Source organism: Lissotriton helveticus, chromosome 9 (assembly GCF_964261635.1).
Source record: "Lissotriton helveticus chromosome 9, aLisHel1.1, whole genome shotgun sequence".
NCBI lineage: Eukaryota > Metazoa > Chordata > Amphibia > Caudata > Salamandridae > Lissotriton > Lissotriton helveticus.
In genome coordinates this window covers 1,219,252,007-1,219,269,880 of record NC_136070.1, presented here as the reverse complement: position 1 = coordinate 1,219,269,880, position 17,874 = coordinate 1,219,252,007, and the positions used below count along the sequence as shown (strand labels likewise).

Below are 17,874 nucleotides of genomic sequence, written 5' to 3'. Positions count from 1 at the left end.
CAGGGGTTTAAGGGTAGCCTGCAGCGTTGTGGGTACTGTGATGGTTAGTCCAGTCCCGTAGAGCAGAGAGGATGCCCAAGTAGTAGTGGATAACAAGGAGGAAGCTGTACCAAGGTGCAGGGAAGTTGAGGAGGTGGTTTAGGCTTACCGATGCAGAGCAGTGTCTGTGACCCTGCCCTCACACAACAGCAAGTGCTGAAAGGGCAAACCAGTGCCCTAGATCAGTAGGTTCCAATGCTTAGTCTCACCCTAAACAAAAACTGGCCGCTGGTTGGAGCCATCAAGTCCACCAGCAAAGTGCTGAATATCCGGAAAGCCTAGCCGCACAGGGCAGTGAAGGCCGATAAACAATATCAGTGATTACAGCATCCTGTAGAATACTTCTCCCAAGGAAGGAGTTGGTGCACAATTTTGGGCACAGACAGCCACTGCCCGGATTGACGGACACACACTGTCCTCACGCCGGTGACGTATCACATCCATCACGCCGCCCTCGCGGAGCGAACGCCACTCCACGCTCACCGTACGCCAGCGCGGCTGGAGGGAGAGCAGCACGCGCACCACCCTTAACGTCGCAAGCACGTCACACGCACAGTCCTTGCAGGAGCCCTGTCCGCGCGACATTTGGAGGCGGCGACAAACGGGCCCTAGAGCGGCTGCACTTACAGGAGTGCCGGGGGGAGGAGCCAGCCACAAGAGGCGTTCGTGACGCAGGGTACAGGCCGGGTGGCTCTTGGCGGCGGAAGGCACCATGACATGGAGCGCTGGAGTCTCCCAGCTGCCTCGGGCCCGGACGCCGGCTCACTGAGAGGCAGCGCAGGCGGAGCCCTCCAGTGAAGAGCCGGGGCACCAGTCAACGGTCGGAAGGCGGGGGTGTGCTGCCGGTAAGTGTCAGACAGAGGGGCCTCTGTCAATACGGTGGGAACCTGCTACCCTCAACGGCCGCTCTGCAACGGTCGGTTAGAACTCTTCCCCCCCCCCCCCCCCCCCCCCTCCCTCCAGCTGCGGTGCCAGACCGGGCTACCAGGGCAGTGAGCGAGTCCCTCCTGCCTGTAATCTTGGTTTCCTGCAAAGGCTAGTCTTTGAAGCAGTTGTTTTCATGTCTGCGTCGTGATGCCACCAGAGAGACTGGTAGAAATGCGTGCACGCTCTACATTTTAACTGCAATATGCATGCCAGACCCATTTCAAAATATCAGGATATGCATGCTTTTAACGATCAATGCCTGGACGCCAGGACAGACAGCCAAAACCTGGCACTGTCATGTTAAGGCCCCACGTCGCAGGGATGCATCCATCGCATCAGCAAGGACGGCGCCTGCTGGTCTTATCACTAGAGATCGGAGGCTGCCTGCACACCCACAGGCCAGGCTGTGACAGATGAGAGGTCGCGCCAGCAGAGAGAGAGGATGTCTGTGTTGCAGAGATTGTGTTTTCGTCGTTCCAGAGGGATCCTGTGTATTGCACCCTCCCTGTCCTTTCACGTTTGAATTGGCAAGCGTGAAAACAGTCTGTGGCTGGTGACTCACGCCCAGCTGCAGGTGCACTGGACCGTTTCCTTAGCTTTACGCTGCCCGAAAGCAGCATGGAATGGAACTGAAAAGGTGGATGGAAGGGCATCAGTGAGTGGATGCGTTTGAAAGAGGGTAGTGAAATGCGCGTGTCTGCTGCGAAAATTGATGCCGTAGCCAGGATTACATCAGGCCATTAGGAAGATTCATAGCTAAGATCTGTCATTTATTGTGTCACACCGATGAGGAATTTTTCCTTGAGCCGTTCTCAGCCCTCAATTATTCGAAGCAGACAGACCCGTTCCTGTTTTTTTTGTTAATGGCAAATGCTCATGAATCTTGGCATACTTAAACAATCAATCCATACACTCCCAAGACCCTAGCTCTTTTGACTTGGTTGGATACATTATGCTTGCCAGTAGTGAGCACTGCAGTGAGCGGGTATGTCGACGTAGACACCTCACCTAACATAAATGGCCCATCTCGTTGATAGTGGTATAGGCGCATCTTTGTGTCCCCCCCCCCCCCCTTGGTTGACCGCTTTGTAACACTTCATCTTGTTGTCATCGGATGGTATCCCAAGGCCTTTTGGTGGTGCTTAGTACCGTTTTCAACTACTATTACTGTGTGCATTCTTATTCTATAAAGAGGTTCACTGTTTCTATGATTTTTATTTATCAGATGGTATCCCAAGACCATTTGGTGGTGCTTAGTACCGTTTTCAACTACTGTTACTGTGAGCATTCTTATTCTATAAAGAGGTTCACAGTTTCTATGATTTTTTTGTGTTTTTTTTTATTGGACATGGAGTATTACCAGGGTGCATGGTGGGCTACTGATGGCTGAGGTTGAAAGGGATTTAAAATGTAATGTGCCATTGATAACACCCATCATGCACTATGATGCCCTCAGTCTAATTTCTTAGTATTTCAATGAAATAGAGCATCAATAATTGTATTTATTGTATTGTAATTGCATTTATATAGCGCTTACTACCCCTGACGAGGCATCAAATCGCTTTTCCCGCGAGTAGCACGCTACTCCGTGACCCATAAAGGATTAGTGTTGAATTACTATAGTGAAATATGAAAGTAATTAAAGTGGTGGCTAGGTTAGTCAGTTATTTGGATTCGGAAGGATAGCGGAAGGAAAGAAGAGGAAAAAAGGTTTGTATTTATATAGCGCTTTTTACCCCTGATGGGGTTTGAAGTGCTTTTTTTTGTGAGTAGCACACTACTCTGGAACCCATATGGATTAGTGGTGAATTAGTATGGTGAAATATGGAAGTAATTCGAGGGGTGGATGTTAGTCAGTTATTTGGAGTGAGAAGGATAGCGGAGAGATAGAAGGGGAGAAAGGTGTGCATTCATATAGCTCTTGTTACCCCTGAAGGGTGTTGAAGCGCTTTTCTGGCGAGTAGCACGCTACTCCGGAACCCATAAAAGGATTAGTGTTGAAAATTAATATAGTGAAATATGAAGTAATTTGAGTGGTGGATATGTTATTCAGTTATTTGGATAGAGAAGGGTAGCAGCAGGATAGAAGAGGGTAAGAGGTTTGTATTTATATGGCGCTTGCTACCCCTGATGGGGTTTGAAGTGCTTTTTTTTGTGAGTAACACGCTACTCTGGAACCCATAAGGATTAGTGTTGAATTAGTATAGTGAAATATGAAAGTAATTTGAGTGGTGGATATGTTAGTTATTTGGATTGAGAAGGGTTGGGGAGAGGTGGAAAAGGTTTGCATTTATATAGCGCTTGTAACCCTGATGGGATGCGAAGCGCTTTAATTGGCGAGTAGCACGGTACTCTGGTACCCATAAAGAATTAGTGTTGAAAATTAGTGTAGTGAAATATGAAAGTAGTTTGAGTGGTGGATGTGTTATTCAGTTTTAGATGGGGGAGAGAGGGAGTAGTACTTAATGCAGTGGAATGGATAAAGACTGCAAAAACCCTGCCTTTCCCATATAAGAGCACTGAAAAGTTGCGAGGCTTATGAACTTAAAAACCGTATATGTGAAAACAATTTCTTCGGTGTCGTTCAGTCAGGATTTTGATCTGTTTGCAAAACAGAGACTACAAGGCCGCAAGTAGTTGATGACGCTTTGCACATGCTCGACTCTGGAGCCTCCTATTTATTTATTCGCCTTGGTTTATGCGTGTTTCCTTCAAAATTAACATAATGCTTTATTTGTAAAATTAAAAGATAGTATGGTTGATGAATGAAAATGTAATTATTTGGTTTGCAACCTATCTTACTAAGATGAAGTAGAAAAACTCACTCTTGCTGTATTCATCCCCCATCCCTACAAGGTTTGCCTCAGAACTTTGCACTTACTTTCTTTAATGCATACATTTAGGCCCTTATAGCGCTCCTCTACTGTTGAGGCATTTTTTCCCCATTGATATGATAACCAAACTTTTCTATTTTATAGATTATTTTTGCACCATATCAATGTTTTAACAGACCCTTGACCGCAAACCATCTGTTTATGGATGATCCACCTTAAACTTTACATTTCTACTTATTTCTTTCCTCCTGGCTTCTCCTAAGTCACATTCTTGTTCAATGCTTGTTAGACTCTGAATGTTCTTCAGTGCAAGCCAGCACTTATCACGTGCATAAAATCATTAGTAATCTGTTTCAGTGCTCAAATTAGTAACTTTGTCAGCAATGCTCTAAAACAACTGAGACACTTGGAAGAAATAAAATACCATGTTCCAGAATCTGATTTAATTTGTGTTAATTTTTCTAGTTGTATTATAATACTATCTTTTAGTCTTAGAAGGTTTACGTAGGGTTTGGAGAAGAACAGGACGTTGGCGCTCAAACAGATGTGTGAGTGATAGATCGGTGAGTGATAGGATTGTCTGAAAATCTCACGGTGCAGCCAGTATGGAGGAATACCCTAAACCCCACAAAGAGCCAAAGATGAAGATCCTTGGTACTAGAAAACACATATAGCAAGTACTGGGCACACGTGTAAAATCAACAGTACAGATACTGAGAAATTAATACATGATTTTTAAGTCGACACCGGTGGTGTAAAAAACACGTTGTTTTTATGTAGGTTTCTTTCTTTTCTCAAAACATACAACGTGCCGGCTGGCGTTGTATGTTTTGAGAAAAGAAAGAAACCTACATAAAAACAAAGTGTTTTTTACACCACCGGTGTCGACTTAAAAATCTGTTGATTTTACACGTGTGCCCAGTACTTGCTATATCTTTAGTCTTAGCCAGGTGTAATTTCATACTAGATGGTACATACTTACATCTTTTAGAGATGGCTTCGGTGTGGTGGGAAGGCTGATCACCTGAGCAAATGCTTCAACCACATTATTTCGATCCTTATTCAACAGTATCTTCTGACTGACGCTAGAATAATTTACAAGCCAACCTATGTATTGTGCAAAGACTTCTAGTTAAATGTCTCATTTTATCTGGCTTGTAAATTGACTGTCGTTGGAGGAATTCAGTCTTCTACGATCTAATACTCTTTATTTGGAGCGTTCTGCCTTTAAGAAAGTGTATTTAGAAGTATGGCCAAAGTGCTAGATCTACTTTCCTGAGTTCCAACTAATGAAAATGTAGTGTGGTGGCTAAGCCACGAAGGTACAACCCCCTGACCTGGCGAAACACTGTAGTGGGTCTAGTAAGTGGTTGCGGTGACATACTGAGTCTTTCCTTAGAGACGGTCAACAGTAGCTGAAGATAAAGCAGTGGAAGCAGATGCCCCTCTCCTCCTTGAGCACCTTGCAAAAGAATTATCTGTAATATAACTGAACCTCAGCTAGAGCAACAATGGTGAGTTGGAGATGGATGGATGTCTCGTTAGAACATAGTGGGGCTAGATGATTAATGGGTTCCCCAGGATTATCCCAAACTTCTGAAGCAGTGCTCTCTTTACAAGAGACTTAATAATGCGTGTCAGCCCTGGGCTCTCTCAAATTGCCTGGTAAGTCAAGCACACAGAATACTAAATGGAGATAGAGAATTGGACACACAGAGAAAGAGGGCTGTGAATCATGGGCTCACACAGTTATAGGAAGAAAAATAAAGATTAAAGGTGTGGAGCGTGTTGTGGCTCTTCGAAAGAAAAGCTGATGTGAGTGGAGTGCTAGGGTTACACTCTGAAAAAGGTGCAGTGGATATCAGTAGAAAGATAGCAGTCCTGGACGAATCAGAATCTACCCAGATAGAATCCATGTAATTGGTGTTATGCAATATCTCCTAGCTGCCACAAAAGTGAGTTATTTTATTGTTTACAGGCAGCCACTGAAGTTTCAAATGGCACAGTGAGACGTTTTCAAAGTGAAGTTGCAGCGATAAGAGAGTTGTTGTTTTGTCCGAGGACTCTGTGGTGCTCGAAACCGAGAACCCATATGGAGGACATTTGTGGTAACTAGACTAATTCCTTTTCAACACCGAAGCTCCACAGACCTTGGAGTATGTGTCTGCATCAAAGATGTATAGAGAGGGTTCAATATTTTCTGAAGAGCACATTGAGAAAGCTCCGTCACACAGTCTGGCTACAAAAATGTTATGCTTAGAGAAGCAAAACGAGATCATGAAATTCCCATCACCTTGGACTCCTGGAAGATCCAAGTAGGAGCAACAGTGCAAGAAGAGTATCTAGAGGACCCACAAAATGAGACCACAAGAGTATACCAGCATTTGTTAAGTGCACCGCTACCTCCGGAGAGGTGTCCCGGCCCTGGGGGCTGTCGGGAAGATTAAGAGTGCTATTGCCCAGAGCCACAATGTTCTGGACAAACCTGCTACCGAGGATCGAACCGTGATCTCCCGTGTTCTGGAGTCAGCCGCCCTGACTGCTGCACCACACCTCTTCCCTTGTATGTTACTGATCCCTCAACTCGATTGAGAAGAAACCTAGTTAGGATTGAAGATTTGAGTCCAAATTTGATTCCCATCAAGTAATTAGCTCTTTAGTAATGTTTTAAGGTAGTGTGTTTGTTCTGAGAGGAGGACACTGAAGTCAAAGGATACCTTAAGGTTCCACAGAAGTTTACCTCAACCGGTTTTGGTTGTTCCAGGCCATCAATATTAGCCCCCCTATTTATTTTCACTGCTACTGCCCGTCACTAGAGGACCCCTGCCTGGTTCTCCAAACCCTTCACTTTAAAAAAAAACACCACATTTTTTTATTTTGTAGATGACAAGTAAATACAGATATCAAAACCGTAACTTCATTCGCATAAAACAAAGCCACCATCCCCGGTGTACCATGTTGTTGTCAATGAATAATGTTGACGTTCCGTGAAACCTCGGAGCCCAGAAACAAGGACAACATGGTATATTCTAAACTAGGGAAGATCCCTGTTCTCAATAGTGTCAACATCATCAATGGGCAGTGATTTGTGGTCATGTGCAGTGTCCCAGAGATCTAACACATAGTATAATCTCCATGGACCCCAAACTTTATGGAATTGTTTTGGGTAGCCCCAGCTCAGATACGTGGTATGTTCAGCGGTCATGTAAAGGTCCATCCTCCTTGTCCATTCCTGTATTGTAGTTTCCTCCACATCCCATCGTCTGGCAACATCCAGCTTGGCCACCGACAGACCCAGAGAGGTGAAGAGTAATTGGGCCGTGTTAATGCCAACCTCACTCGGGATCACTAGGAGGACAAATCCAGGGTCGAATGGCAGCATGATCCCCCAGTATCGTCCCCAACACTCTAATTATAAACTCCCAATAGGCTTATATAGCGGGGCAAGCCCGTTTTGTGTGATAAAAATAACCCTTAACATCTCTAGAAGTAAGACAGTATGGTATCTCAGACCTGCCCATCCTATGTAGTTTCTCCCTGTCATAGTATATTCTGTGTAGAATTTTATATTGGACAAGGTGCAGTGTTGCTTTCATGGCTATCTCTCTGGGGTGCATTAGGGCCACTTCCCAATCTATATCATCTAAGGGCCCCACGTCTTTCTCCCATTTCTCCCCTAGCCTACCAAATTTGCCTGGCATGTTGTTTATGGTTTTGTACGTGAACGAGACTGTCTTCTCTACGTGCTCCTCTTGTAGTAGTCTCCCCTCTAGTGGAGCATATTCAGGTAAGTCCATGCATGGTATGTCCTCTGCCTGCTACGCATGATTCAACTGTGCATACTTAATAAATTGGGATCTGTGTAGGCCATATTCCTGATTAATAATGGGTCAAGGTTTAAGTGCGCCCCTTTCCAGGATATCACCTATCCCTGAGATGCCCAAGAGATCCCAGGCTTCAAATCCCTTTAATTTGCACAGTTCCTTGAACCACCGACATTCCCAGAGCGGCGTAGCCTTTGTAACCCAGTTTGCCCATTCTATTGCGTTTGTTGCGCTCTCCCATCCCACCAGGGTAACTTTTCTTGCCAGCAAAAATGGGTAGGTCCCTTTCCACCATAAAGGTAGTGTAAGCACCATTGATTCTCATTCCAGTCGATATGTAAGGTGGTCCCATGCCCGGTGTAACCATTCATTTTTGGGAACGAGATGAGCAGCCCAATTTTAGGCCTCCATATTCGGTTAAGCAATCCCGACATTATAGGGGTTTCGCTGTAGCATTTTTAGTGCAATCTGGTATGACCTCCCTGCCACAATAGGGATCTGAGGTCGCTCTCCAGCCCGGTGAACACTGAGGGAGTGGGTGGTACATGTTTTGCAGAGTGTATAGCAGTTTGGGCAGGGTAATCATTTTAAAGATGGACGCTCTCCCAAGCAAAGAGAGGGGGAGGTCTCTCTACATCTTGTTTGAAATTCTGTTGGACCATCCCAAGATTGTAAAGCCTACACCTCTCTCTATGTAGGGTGATAACAATTTCCAGGTATTGAAAGCTTTCAGAAACAACCCTTAGGTTTCCAGTAGTGGTAACCGGGTCGGGGTTCCGCTGGGGCAGTAGAGCTTGGACTTATTCCAGTTTATCCGGAGTGACTTCCGTACTTCTCTATGGTATCGAATAGAACAGGAATAGTGGTGCTGGGGTTGGTGACGTAGAGGAGGATGTCATTGGTATAGAGGGAAATCTTTTCTTCTTCTTCGCTGGTGGGAGCTATCCTGAAACCCCAGATTTCAGGATGGTACGGGACGCAGCAGGCAAGTGAGTCAAGGGGGAGCACGAAGAGAATTGGCAAAAGGGGACATCTGTCTCGTACCCCGGCCAATGGGGAAGGCTGCCTATACCACTCCATTTACTTTGACTGTGGCAGTGGGCATATTATAAAGTAGTGCTATCCGACTGTGGAATTTGGGGCCCAGTCCAAATTTGGCCAGTGTGCACCCCAAAAATGGCCAATGTACAGCATTAAACGCTTTTTCCGTGGCCAAAGACAGAAATATGTGTGGTGGGCCCCGGACCTTCACCATCATCAACCAGTTATGGGTCCTACGAAGGTTTAATCTGGTGGCGAGTCCTGGCATAAACCCTGACTGGTCTTCATGAACAAGAAATGTGATATATTTGAGTAGGTGGGCCACTAAAATTGTTGCAAACACTTCACTTTTATGTTGAGGTTCCCTGTAAGAAGTCTGGGTACCGTATGGTCTCGGCAAAAAACATTTTCTACTTGCCTTATTGAAATAGGAGATAGTCTCTGGGGAAGATATGACTACTTTTTAAGACCATATCGAAACGTGGACTGCACAAGGGGCTGTTTTGTGGTTGGAGCGCACTAACTGTAGTTGCTAGAGGTTACCAATCGTATCCTACGGTCATAATAGCGTTTTATTGTTTGTGATACATATTGAGCTTTTTTACAATTCGTTGTCCTGCGCTCTAGGCCATTGTGTTGACTGCTTCAAAAACCAAATGGTTATTACACAAAAAAGAAATAACACACTTACGTTCCGTTCTTGTCTGGTTGTGTGCCCAAGATTCGGAACACCCTCCCGCCTACTCAGGACAATCGCATCTTTTCACACCTTCAAAAAAAATTACTGAAAAGCCTTCCATTTCTAGGCTACTTAGAAGTCGGAATGCTTCAAGTGTCTCGCACCTTCTCCTGCTAGTATTGCCGAAAAATGACTTCACAGCTTTCTCTCTCTCGCCTCTTTATGGTGTCGAGTCACATTATTTACAACATTCATTTTAGGTCCCTCTGGAACGTTTCATTCATAGTTTTAATGAGCATGTATTACTGTTAAATAAATGTGTTCAAAATATTGTACTGTTATATACTTTGCTATATGCTTCCCTGTAGTGTATTCACTTTGCTATTTATTTACTATGCAGTTCTTTTGAAAATGCTTTGAAAATGCTTTAACTGTTTTGATACCATCACTTTCTGTTGTTACTATTTTAGGCTTTATTCATTGTCATTAGCAGATGTGATGGGTATCTTACTTATACTTATTAGAGAAGTACCCACTTTTGATGTAGAAGTTCAGAATAATAACCAAACAAAACCCAGAGTGTTGGGTTCAAAGACCTAGTTCGTTGTTTTAGGCTACTGGCCACTGTGGTCCGAAACAAGCCCTGAAGAAAGAAAAATGTCTTTCTTGAGTCCCCTCCCTCACCAGGGTTTCCCCATGGTGATATGCTTCATCATTGGGGCCATCTCGGCTCTCTACGAACTGGGGCGTGCTACGACTTGCGGATTAGGAAGAAGCACTTTTTTGGAAGACTATGTGTAGTGCAATGTGATGTGGAGTGGGTGTTAGTGATTTTAAAAATACCGTTCTAGTGGGCCTAAAATAATTTTTATTTCTGCTCCTAGGTGGGTATGGTTAAAAATGGGGTAGACACTGTGTACCGATCTATAATGAGAAGGGAATTCGTGTATGGTCGACATGTTTCGAGCTTCCCCTAGCTCTTCCTCAGGACCACACAGGGACCAGCCCTGTGTTTGCCACTCCTAATTGAACCTTAATCCATACTAATATTATAAAGAGAGAGCCCAAACCTTTGAGGCGGGTAACCTCCGTAACCACAGCACCAATCACAACACCCAATACAGCGTTGGAAAGGGCAGTTGCAGCAGAAGGACATAGGCTATGCAGACGGCCACCATATTTTTAATTTTTTTGCAGAGTTTTATATTTGCACGAACTTGACCCAAACTGAATCAGGTATCAGAGCGCTTTACATAGCACCAGTTACGTTACATGAGGAAACCCATTAAATTTTTTTTAGGCACGGGGAGATTAAGTGATTTGCCTAGAATCACAGGATGTTTGGCGTCGTTACCAAGACTCGAACCCAGATCCCCAGGTCCGAGGTCGAGCGCCTTAGCTGTTAGGCCAACTCCTCTATACATTTAAAAGGTAAAAGAACCGTGCCAGCAAAGTAGTCTCTTGTGGGCGTGTCTGCGTTGTGCTGTGGGCGTGGGCTGGGGGCGTGGCTAACGCTGGGGGCGTGTGGTACGGCCATCACATCGTGGGCTGTGGGCGTGTGCTGGGGCGTGATAAACGCTGGGGGCGTGACAAACGCTGGGGGGCGTGTGTCCGCCCTTCATGCTATGTGAGTCATACATACAAGCGCCAATTACGTTGCTGTGCAGCATCAAGGGGCACGCTGGGGGCGGGGCACGCTGGGGGCGTGACACGCTGGGCGCGTGAGAAACACTGGGGGCGTGTGTCCGGCCTTCATGCCATGTGAACGCAATTGCGCCGCATCAAGGGGCACGCTGGGAGCGTGAGAAACGCTGGGGGCGTGTGCTACGTTCTGCCCTTCATGCCACGTGGGTCGTACATTAATCAGAAGATAGTCTGCTGTGGCCGTGTGCTGGGGGCGTGACAAACTCATTCACCTGGAGGCCTGGTAAGTAACGTTATTGCAGCCTTTCCTGCTCACTGTTACTGAACTCTCTCATTCAACGAAATTACACGCGTCTGCTACCATCAACCAGGGCTCTAGCCGGGCTCAGGCGGCGGATCAGTAAACTAATTACACGCGCCTGCTAACATCAACCAGGGCTGCAGCTGGGCCTTCTCCGTCCCTATTCTAATGAAACAAAAAACGTTGTCTACCGCGAGATTTTAAAATAAATTGCCCTTGCCAAATACACACATTACACACATTCTATTTCATACCCGGACAACGTTGGGACAGGCTGCTAGTAGGAAATTTAAAGATAAGCAAAAAAATTTGAAGAAAAACAGGGAACGCTGCTACTAATAAAAGCATGCATTTAATACATACGATTCCTATTTCTCGTAGTATATTTGTCAATGTGCGTAATAGCACCTCATGGTCCAAGGGGTGGTGGTGTCTCCTGTGAAAAAATCTTCTAGCTCGGAGACGCCGCACACGAACACCTACTCAGCTTCCCTTCCGGACCACACCAATGCGGTCCGGCAGCGAAGCTGAGTACGAGAAATAGGAATCGTATGTATTTAGACGCATGCTTTTATTAGTAGCAGCGTTCACTGTTTTTTCTTCAAAGTTTTTTGCTTATCTTTCATTTCCTATTAAGGTTCAATTAGGAGTGGCAAACACAGGTCCTGAGGAAGAGCTAGGGGAAGCTCGAAACATGTCGACCATACACTGATTCCCTTCTCATTATAGATTGGTACACAGTGTCTACCCCATTTTTAACCATACCCACCTAGGAGCAGGAATAAAAATTATTTTAGGCCCACTAGAACGGTATTTTTAAAATCATTAACACCCACTCCACATCACATTGCACTACACATAGTCTTCCAAAAAAGTGCTTCTACGTAATCCGCAAGTTGTAACACGCCCCAGTTTGTAGAGAGCTGGGATGGCCCCAATGATGAAGCATGTCACCATGGGGAAACCCTGGTGAGTGAGGGGACTCAAGAAAGACATTTTTCTTTCTTCAGGGCTTGTTTCTGACCACAGTGGCCAGTAGCCTAAAACCACGAACTAGGTCTTTGAACCCAACACTCTGGGTTTTGTTTGGTTATACGTCGTTGGAGGGGGACCTAGTCCTTTTCCTCCTTCTCCCCCATTTTATGTACGAAGTTCAGAATAATGTCATAATCGAAATGCATTTTTACTTGAATGAAACCATTGTCTGCAAAATTACTTGCATCTTACAAGCATGTCCAACATTCTCACAATTTCAGTACACTTTGGAGATATTCAGTGTAAAATAACAAAAAAAGCCTTCCATTGTAGTGTGCACTAGATGGTTTTGGGATTCATCTAATTTATTTGTTAACATGCATGTCTTTCCCGATTACGTTACATGCTTACGTTGAAATTGTAAGTGATGACGAAAGTCAACTTTTAGTGTCAAGTATTGTGGTAATCTGTGTAGGATTTTTGTTAAAGAGGGTTTGCAGAAGTATGCGAGACCCATCTGTAGCTGAGAAAAGATCAGAGAGCATGAGAGGTGATGCACAGATTATGTGGCAAAGGTATGCACGCCAGGAAGGTGTGTACTAAGCACCAGTGAAAAAGGGGCAGTAGAAATTGTTCATGGCCACACTTACGTTCTTGTAAACAGGTGACTAATTCCTCGATGAATTTTGGTATTTGAATGACCACCACCTGCAAAAGTTGAAGGTTTACAGATTTAGTGATGGACACGAACTTCAGTTAGGGACTTCTAACCGTAGTTAAGCTAAGTTGACATTTTCTCGTTTTTGCCACTTGAATCGTTTTCTGCCGGGAAAAAAAGATTCTGATCAAAGGTTGCCAATAAGGGGTTTATCCGTAGCTAGATCAAGGACAGTCACCACACATGACTTATAGATGCATGCTATAGATACATCCAGCTTTTGATGAACTGGTTTAGAGTCTTACCGAGATGAAGCAAACTTGCATATTTATTGACTGGTATTTCGAAAACATGTCAGAACATGTTTTTTAACCACACACATTTTTTAATGCAAATTCGGCTTGGGTATCGAGACATACGTGTGGAAGATAATCATTTCTTTTAAGGGATGTTTTCCGCACTTTATTTTACAAGTTGATTGTGTGTTGAACACGGGTTGAATTTGTCTGCTGACTCCATAAAAGACATTTAAATGAGAAAACAACTTGTTTTCTTTGGAGAAAATGGCGTCAGATCTTTCACTAAGGCGTATTTTACACATAATAAAGCAGCAATGGAATCGGCCAATATGCATTCAGTAGGTAGACAGTGATCAGTCCAGAGGGGTGAGATTGCCTAAATATATTTACGTTTTGTAATTTTCAGGCGAAGAGTTGCTAGAGAGCTGCCTGAGATGAGCAAATCTAGCCAATAGGCAGCACATTGCTGTTGGGTATTGTCATTACTTTCGAAATGAGAACGTTTGAAGCAGGGTTGCTTAGTTAATAACAAAAGTAGTGCTTTGCGGCTACTTTTTAGAGAATGTTAATAGCTGTCTTGTTTACTTATTAGGGCACCTTCTCAATTGGCCTTACTAAATGACATCCTTCTGCCTGGTAGTCATTAGTACTGTGGAGAGTTACCAGTAGAAGGTGGTCGGGGCATGTAGGATGATGTTCAAGTGGATGAGAGCATGAGATGTTATCACCTTTGGTAATATCTTCCCAGAGAAAGATGGTTATTGATTGAACGTGGTTGGCAAAATAATTGACTTTTTATGCTAATTTATGATGATGTAGGTTGCTCACACCTAGTTGTGTTGGTTCCAGTGTGTGGGATTTACACATCCTAAAGGTCACCACTGGGGATATGGATATATATATATATATATATATATATATATATATATATATATATATATATATATAATTTAGTATACGGAGTTTTGTATAGCGCAAACTTGACCCGAAGGTATCTGGTATCCAAGCGCTTTACACGAGCACCAGTTTCGTGACTTGAGGACACATTCATTTTTGTTAGGTACGGGGAGATTAAGTGATTTGCCCAGAACGACAGGATGTTGTGCGTCCTTGCTGAGACTCTAACCCAGTTCCCCAGATTTGAGGTCGACCGCTTTAGCCTTTAGGCCAACTCCTCTCCCCAATATTGAAATAGGAGTCAGGCGTGACCCATTTCATTTCCACTTTAAGGTGAGGTGGGTGACCTATATTATACAGGCTACCCACTTAATCATTATGCTAGTTATATATAGGCTATAATAACTGGCACGATGATTTCGTTGATAACCAGTACTTGGCCAAGTGTTGGTTAATGGGACAGTTGATGGAATAATTTCCTCTGTTAGCCATTTGATCTTATGAACAAGATACTAGGACGGAATCAGATTGCTTCTTAGAGTGGTGTATCTCCACTGAGTGTAACATTGATGGATTACATTAATTTGTAGAGATTGCAGGGCGGCTCGGTGTTGTGATAGAACCACTTCACAAAAGTGACTTGATGTATGCCTGATGATAGATCTACAGTGTCACTCAGCCACAGAGTTTCAGTTTTCATCAACTTCAGTCCCTGATACATTATTGATTTTTCTGGACAAAGGGTTTTTGGATTGCCATGGGAGATTTGCGATATTTCTGGGCAAGGCAATAAAGAGCAACAACCTCGCAGATCTGAACGTTGAGGTATACCTCCCCTTTTGTTCCTTGGACGTGTAGCTCTCTGTACAGGGGGATAAATGTGTTTTGTAAGTTGAGTCAAACCAAACTAGCTCATACAGCCTTTTTAGCTGAACTTGAGTTTTCTGTGGTCCACTTCATTATCTGCGGGGGTGGCTGTAAGGATATTTGTGTGTGGGAGCTTATGAAATATGTACTTGTGGAAGAGACAGGATGCTTCAAAAATCTACTTGCCCTGATTAAAAAAAAAAAACACTTGTCCCTATTTGTGCCATGCAGTGAAGTAACAAATAATAGCAGCGCTGTTCTATCAGAGCTCTGATAATAGCCTCTACGATTATGCCAGGTCTCATATTATATCAATATTTGAATTCTTGCAGTGCTCTGATTTAGTCACTTTTCTGCTCCTTTACATATAGTAGTAGTTGAAGGAGGTGGCAGTTTCAGGTTTTGAATTCCCCCTGAGCCTCTGCGCACTCACAAATGTACACGTTTAAGGTTATTCACTAACTCCGCGCCAGTCTCTTTCACTGGGAAAGGTTGGTTGAAAATGTACTCCTGATAAGGACAGGAGTAAAAAAAATGTCATTGTTGGGTGTAGGGAAAGTGGATTTGCAATCGATCAGCCGATCTTCTTATGAGCAACTATACCCATGTACCTTTCTTATTGAGTACAGTTTCTGTCCTAGGTCTGTAAACTAGTGAATTTCTAAAAATCCTAAATATCTACCAATGCTTGAAATAAAAGCTGAGAGAGCTCGTCTGTGATTTTCTTTAAGAATTAGGCCTCTACTTTTTATGTTACCCATAATGCTGGCCATATTGGTTGTACACTAATTCTGCACGATTCCTCTTTTTTGTTTTTTTAAGTATTGACATACATGAAACACATTTTCTGAAATGATGCATTTGAGTAATGGTATTTATAACTACACAATGGTTTAGCAAAACTTTGTTTTTCAAGATATAATATTTTTGTGCACTTTGTATTTTGAAAGACAGCACCAATCTTTCTTTCAAACGTTGGCATTTATTAGCATAATAACATGGCATAGTATATGTAGCCTAAAATTGTTATATTTTGTAAACGTGTACACATTTTTACCCTGTGACCCCTGTCATTAATGCAAGCTCAGCGACCAGGATTTTCGAGTGAGTGTGTGTAGTGTATGCTCTTTTTGACCCTGTGTGGTGCCAGGGTCAAAAGCATACTCTGGACTCTTGAAGGATGATACAGCAGAAGGAACAGGATATTCATTGGCATTGGGCACCTATCCTTGACTGTAAGTTACTGGTGCACCCCTAATACCCATATCGCACCAGAAAACTTCAACTGCAATCTTTGCCCCCCTCTCCATCCTTCTTGGAAACCTTGATTCCACCAGTGCTGCCTTTTTTTTCTTTTTTAAATGAATTGGAGAGCCAGCAACAATGGTTGGGCAGACAAGCGGCTGGTAGAAGAGACAGGTAGCTAATTTGGACATTAGTAAAGGCGGTTTGTCGTGATCTCTCTTGTGCCTTTTTTTGTGTGCAAATAGCAGTTTTGTCATATTGGCATGCAGTGGGCTTGTGGCATCCTGGTTAATGTTGCTTAGTTGCCACGTCGAAAATACTGGGCATCTGAAGTAGAATGGAGTTTCTGTCTAGCTCTTATTTGGGTTACATTTTGGAAGATGCCACCCCTGGATATAGTATACTCCAAATGCTCTTCTCCTGTAGGAAACAGTTGAAAAGAAAAAAACTCAGACCCTTCAAGGACAATACCATGCCATCCGTTCAGATACTTACCCAGAGGGTAGGGTCAGTCTCTTTGGGATCCATGTGAACATTAGGTTGCATGTTTTCTAATAGGTCTTTAGGAATTATCTGGGCTCTTTCCATGGAAAAAGAGACCTAGACCAGAGAGTTTCCAATAAACACTAGACTGTATAGGTGCTGTCAGTCCGCCATTGCCAAAATGTTCTTTGGCCTATATGGTTGCAATCTAATAAATGCTTGTTGGGCCCTCTGAGGGCCTCTATAAGCATGTCTCATTTCCCTTCTGGCTGTTCCAGGACAGCTAGTAGAGTTTTAGCTGTGCATACTGTACTTTGAGGCAGTGGCTCAAACATTCATTTGATAGCCATTATGGTCAGGGGTGAAAAAGTTGCTCTGCCATCATAGGGAATCCATATGAATATCAGACATTGCCACACAAGCTTTTATCACATGGAAGTTTACAATGCACTTTTTACAACTATATCTTTACCACACAGTTTAATTAGAGGTCATATCAATTGAAGGTACCATGCATGACTTTAACCACACGTTTTCAATTAACATTTTATTAAACTAGGAAATGTAAAGAATTAAAATCATAGTTTCAATATAATAAACATTTAAAAATATATATATATATTAGTATTTTTCCCAAAGGAAGAAGGCATCCATAATTAAACACCTAGAAAAGTTACAACACATTTTTAGAATAATTTTTAAAATATTTTTCAGCCAGAAACCAATAGATTAGAAAAATCCATTCCAAAACATGTTTATAAAGCAAAACCTCTACTAACGACAACATATATAAAACATCTATCACCATTTTCACCACCCCTCCTTAGACGACCATTCTGTGCAGAGGACATGCCAGTGAAAAACCTGAGCAACCAGCAAAACAATGCAGTCCTACTCAAAGCGTGGTATTTAAGACAGTCTCAATGAGTAGAATTTTCAAGTTGAAACTTAATGTATTTCAGAGTGGTTATTCTGCCTACTGTTAATGTGTGGCCTAAGGCTGATGTGCCAACAAATTGAATATGGCATAAAGCTATACCACTCTTGCGTAGAATGTAGATGAGATTTTCTGTTTGAACTTTCTTGGGTTGTGGAAGCTTTCTTCAGAGACAATTTTGTTTCTGCTAATGAATTGACACATAACTGGACTGTTGAAACATG

The 17,874-nt window shown here is 43.3% G+C and overlaps 1 protein-coding gene across 1 annotated transcript in view; it reads left to right on the top strand.

Moving 5' to 3' along the window:
• The first annotated feature begins 635 nt into the window (after positions 1–635).
• TMCC1 (transmembrane and coiled-coil domain family 1) overlaps positions 636–17,874 on the top strand; it is a 467,271-nt gene continuing 450,032 nt past the window's right edge. Inside the window, exon 1 of the mRNA XM_078661694.1 lies at positions 636–884. The gene's annotated coding sequence lies outside the window, so the exon portion shown is untranslated. The remainder of the gene's footprint in view (positions 885–17,874) is intronic.